This window comes from Phalacrocorax carbo, unplaced genomic scaffold, assembly GCF_963921805.1.
Source record: "Phalacrocorax carbo unplaced genomic scaffold, bPhaCar2.1 SCAFFOLD_38, whole genome shotgun sequence".
Classification (NCBI taxonomy): Eukaryota; Metazoa; Chordata; class Aves; order Suliformes; family Phalacrocoracidae; genus Phalacrocorax; species Phalacrocorax carbo.
This window is the reverse complement of record NW_026990518.1, coordinates 400,767-406,717: the sequence shown is the minus strand read 5'-3', so window position 1 is coordinate 406,717 and position 5,951 is coordinate 400,767.

Sequence of the window (5,951 nt, the reverse complement as noted above, 5' to 3'; positions counted from 1 at the left end):
GCACAGCCTCGCTCTCCCCACCGCCCGCTCCGACCCGCCGCTGCCCCGCCGCAGCCCTCCTCGGGGCTTGACCCGGCACGCAGCGGCCCCCCACCCAGCCCCCGCTCACCTCCTCCCTCGCTACACTCGCAGCCCGCTGACGCTCGGCCACAGCTCCGCTCCGCCCCGCCCTCGGCTCACACTGGCCCCCCGGAGCAGGGCACCACCCCTTTTCCAGGGAGGAGCCGGCACCGCCAGCCCCACTGCCCGCACCTGGGGCTCCTCCAGCCAGACCCCGCCCACAGCTGAGGCGCAGCAGCAACGGGGGGCCCCCTCCCCTCACCCCCACAGTGCACCACCTCCTCCCCCGGGCTCCATCACAGCCCCTTGCCCCACGCCAAGGGAGCGCAAACGCAGCCCTCAGGCCAAAGGAGAGGGCAGCTGTTTGTGCAGGCGCGCACGTAACAAGTCCCAGGAGCGATTCGTGGCTCAGGGTCCCCAACGCTCCCCCTGCCCCAAGGCCACCTCGGCCGCCGTTGCCGCAGCCGCACGGAGCTGGTGGTGGCTGGGATAGTGCTCATTTTCTCCACAGTAGCTAGGAAGGGATACGTTTTGGATTTATGCTCAAAACACCGTTAATAATGTAGAGATGTTTTGGTTCTTGCTGAGCACTGCTTCCACAGTCAGGGCCTCTTCTGGTTCTCTCAGTGCCCCACCAGCAAGTAGGCTGGGACAGCTGGGAAAGCTTTCCCAGCTAACTGACCAAAGGGATATTCCATACCATTTGACATCATGCTCAGCACACGCAGCTGGGGGAAGAAGGGGGAGTCCTTGGGGGGGGGGGGGGGGGGGGGGCGCTACGGCATTTCTCTCCCTAAGTAACCATGACACATGACAGAGCCCTGCTTTCCCAGAGGTGGCTCAACACCTGCCCGCCGAAAAGGAGGAGTGAATTAATTCCTTGCTTTGCTTCCACGCACAGCTTTTGCTTTACCTATTAAACAGTCTTGATCTCAGCCCATGATTTTTCTCACTTTTACCCTTCCAGCTCTCTCCCCCAGCCCACTGAGGGTGGAGCGAGCAAGCAGCTCCCTGGTGCAGAGTTGCCAGCTGGGGCTAAACCACGGCACGCGCTTGTCCGCGTTTGGCAGGAAAGGGACCGTCCGTCGCCTGGCTCCTGGAGCGACAGGCTGCTGGGCAGAGGGGGAGGCCACCAAAGGTGAGGAGCAGGGCACAGGACAGTAGGAAGAGAGAAGAGAAGAGCGGCAGCCGGCTGGACGGGGGCGGGGGGGCGTGTGTGCGTGTAGTGAGAAGGCACGAGGCAGGGAACAGGACGGCCAGAGAAGGACAGGGAGCCTGACGGAGGTGGAGATACAAGCAGCAGAGAGAGGGGAAGAGAGGCAGCAGAAAGAGGGGGGAAGAGCAGGACACAGACCAACAAAGAAGGAAGAGGAGCAGGCTGGAGACGCACAAAGAACCTGGGGCAGGCAGCACGACAGCGAGGGAGGAAAGAAGAATAGGGGCAGGAAGCTGGACCGAGCGCGATGGAGACAGACAAGACAAGCGACAAGAACAGGGCAGAGAGGGAAGAATGAAGCCACGGGGACAGGGAGCCGAGACAGCCAACAACGGAGGGAAGGGGCCGGGGAGGGAACACCACAAAACAAACCATGGGGCTACGTGGTACAGAGCACGAGAAGGCAGAGAATTAAGAATTAGGGACAGGGAGCCAGAGAAACAACAACAAAAAAAAAACACCCAAAACAAAGGGAGATGGGGAGCAAAAGGAATCGCAATGCGTACAGAAAGGAGAGAGAAACAATTCTAAAACAGGGTCATGGGGAAGCCAGAGACAGCAAGATGGAGAAAGGACAAAAGCTACAGGCTACAGGGCAGAGAGGGAAGAATTAATGAATAGACACAGAGAGCTGGGCAGAAAGAGATGGAGAAAGGCTGAAGATCACACGGCCAACAGGGAAGAGAGAAGAGAGGGAGGAATTTTCAAAACAGGGGCAAGAAGCCAGAGAGAGGGAGAGAGGCGCAACAATAAAATGGGGACAGGCCACAGGGCGGCGAGGAGGGAATCGATGAATAAGAACAGGAGACCAAAGAGAACACAATGTAGAATGGAAAAAAGGAACAGCGGCCTACAGGGAAGGAGGAATTAAAGATCAGGCACTGGGAGGCAGACAGAGACACATGAAGAAACAAGTAGGAAAAAAAAAAAAAACAACACACAACGGCAATGGGCTACAAAGACAGACAGAGAGGGAAGAAATAAAACATAGCAGCAAGGAGCTGGACAGAGAGAGATGAGGACAAACAAATAGCACGGGTCTACGTGACAGAGAACGTGGAATTAGAACACAGAGAGGGGGAGCCGGACAGAGAGAGAGGCCGAGAGAAAAATCTAGACGGGCTACGGCGGGCAGAGGCAGGAATTAAAACCTAGGGACAGGGAGCTGGACAGAGGGGACGGAGATCACAGGGAACAGCGGCGGGTGCAGGAAGAACAGGAATTCAAGAATAGGGAAAGGGAGCTGGACAGAGAAGAACTCAGGCAGGCAAGTAACAGTAGCAGGGTACAGAGCAGAGCAGACGAACTAAAAAGCGCGGCGGGAGCGTTGAGGCAGACAGAGAGAGATTAAGAAAAAAGTCACGGGCTACGTGGCAAAGCAGGAGGAACTCAGAAACGGGGATGGCAACCAAGGGAGAGTGAGCTGGTGAAGGATAACGGGTATTCAAAGTGAGGGACGGGGAGCTGGGAAAAGCGAGGCAGAGAAAAACAGAATCACAGAGAGAATCACACAAAGCCAAAAAAGAAGAAACTGAACAACAGGAACAGGTGTAACCAAAGCGATGAAATCAACCAACCAGAGACGGTGTTCCATTACGGGAACACGGAGCGTACGAATCAGCGCATCTGTCGATCTGCATTTTAGTCCCTAGGCGATCGTTAATGTCAGCAGAACAACAGACAACGTGCTTCTGTCAGAAAAGGATGACAAAACGCGGTTTCGTGTAGCGCACTGAGAAAACTAGCCAAGACTGCCAAGATTAAGAGCCAAGAAGGTAAAAGGCAATTCTGGCAGGGGGAGATCGCGACCACCGACTCACGGACCACCACCGAGCCTGCGCAGCGATTTACATACGGAACGAGCCAGTTTGTACCGATCAGTAGACAGGACGATAATGAATATGTATGAATACGTAAAATTTTGATCTACAAATTCTACGGGAAAGGTGTGTGAGGTACGCACGCCAGGAGGAGCGATCCCCCGTGCATCTGGCGCCGTGAATAAAGAACGCCTGCTCTTTAATACTAGATTGGTGTTGAATAGATATTTCCGATTTTACCGTGTTTTTTGGTAACAGTTTTGGCACCCCAGATGGGAACCTGCTTTTGAATCTCGACGGATCCGCAGGACCGTGGGACCTGCAGCCAGCCCCAAGGAATTCTTGGGGAGAGCTTCCGATCCCCAGGCCAGAGAATTCTGAGAAAGATCCCCTGGACTGAAGTAAACAAGGCATTCGTTTAAGAAGAAACTTAGGTAGAATAATATGTGGCGTTAGCTTCCCACATAGGACAGGATAGTGGGTTTGAGTCCCACAGGCCTGCCCGTAAGGCGCGGCGAAAGCCACGCAGGGTTGGGGCCAAGAGGTACCTCGGTTGGTAAGTCTCTGCTAGGCGAAAGCCTGTGGAGCGGGACCCGAGGGTAGGGGGGTCTTCAACAGGGGGTTGAAGTCTCCAGGGATATCTAGCAGGGGGCTACAGATCCCAGTGGCGGATTCCCAGTGAGACCTCTAACGGGGGTTGGAGTCCCTCTGACTACTATTTGTGATAGTGCACTATCACAACTGCTAGTCGACTGGGAGATGGGAGCATTTCTGAGTAAGAAACCTATCCCACAGAGAACACCTTTGGGATGTACTTTGAAGCACTGGAAAGACATCGGGGGTGATGACCCACTAACTCGGAAACCATTAATTGAATATTGCAATCATTGGTGCCCAACGTATCAATTGGAAGGTGGGCACGAATGGCCAGAACAGGAGACATTGCAATATCATACCATCTTGCAATTAATGTTGTTTTGTAAAAAGGGAAGGCAAATGGGAAGAAGTGGCATATGTTGATTTGTTCTTTACACTGTGGAATCATCCAGCGTGGCAGAAACAGCGTGAGATATGTCCACAGGATTCTACGGCAATGTTTCTGAAAAGAGGAAAATGTGGTGAGAACTTGAAGTGTTGCTCTACTTGTGATACTGGATACTTCACTTGATGGAACTGACAAGAAAATAGTATTGAATACAGCCAGAAGGCAGGTGCAGGGAGCACATGCTAACAGGAATTTACAGAGAACAACGAATAAGAATTTTCCATCTACAAATCCCGAGTGGGACCCTAATCAGCCAGGACCCAGGGGAATGTTGACTAGATGTCAGAGACAGATTTTATTTGGAGTAAGACATGCAATGCCAAAAGCCATAAATTTTGACCCATTTATTAAGTGAGACAAGAATTAAAGGAGTCCCCTTCAGCCTTTATGGAAAGACTGAAGGTGACCACCAGAAAATATACTCATTTGAACCCAGAAAAACACAGAAAAAGCAATTCAGTCGGTCTCTATATTCATAAGACAATCAGCCCCAGATTGGGGGGGGGTGGGGGGGGGAGTAAAAAAACCTTCAGAAACTAGAAGAACCTGAATCCAGAGATCTGGGTAAAATGCTTGAAGTAGCTTGGCATGAAGGAGACCAGAGGAATCAACCCTAGCTGAACACCTGGTTACACTGAAGCTAGGGAATGAAGAAATAGAATTTTTGGTAGATACGGGAGCCACTTCTTTGGTATTGAATACACGTAAAGAGAAAGTTGATCATAAACCAGTAGGTGTTGTTAGTGCGACAGGGCAAAGAAAAATTAGCCTTTCTTAGAGCCATTAAAGTTTAAATTGGAGAAGCAATGGGCAACTCACCAGTTTCTGTATATGCCTGAATGTCCACTGCCTCTGTTATGATGAGATCTATTAAGTAAATTAGATGCTCAAGTAACTTTTAAAGATGGAGAGATTAAATTACTAATACCAGAACAGAATCAAAAGCCACAGAGGCGAGAGCGTTTATGTTACAGGATTCCTCCAGGGAGGAACAGGTTCCCGAAGAAGTGGAAAACGTAGTAATTCCTTTGGTTTGAGCGAGCGGAGCTCCGGAGCGACCTAAGCGGGCAGAGCCGGTAAAAGTAACCTTAAAGCCTGGAGCCAAGCCGGTAAGGCAAAAACAATACCGTATTAAGCGAGAGGCTCGAAAAGGATTAGAGAAGTTAATTATAAATTTTTTTCAGAATATGAGCTCTTAGTAGAATGTGAATCAGAATATAGTACTCCTGTGCCGCCAGTAAAGAAATCTAGAGGCAAAGAGTATTAGCTGGTTCACGATTTAAGGGCTATATCTCAGGTGGTCCAAGATCTACATCCGGTAGTAGCTAATCCATACACTTTACTGACCTCTTTTAAAGGAGGAGCATAAATGGTTTACTGTACTAGATTTGAAGGATGCCTTCTTTTGCATACCTCCAGGCATAAAAAGTCAAAGCCTATTTGCTTTGGAATGGGAAAGCCCCACCACAGAATGAAAGACACAGCTAACATGGACCGTACTTCCACAAGGATTTAAAATTAGTCCTACGATATTTGGGACTCAGCTGGCAAGAAAAAAAATTAGAAATATAGAAATGTATAGAAAAAACAGAACCCAGGGAGAGGCATACTGTTACAGAATGCAGACGACATTCTGATAGTGGCAGAAAGTAAAGAATAATGTTTTGAAATTTTTAAATTTTCTGGGCCAAGGAAGATGCGGAGTTTCCAGAAACAAAACCCAAATAGGAGAAGAAGCAGCCATTTATTTAGGATTTGAAATATCTCAGAGACAAAGACAATTAGAAAGTGAAAAGAAAGAAACTATTTG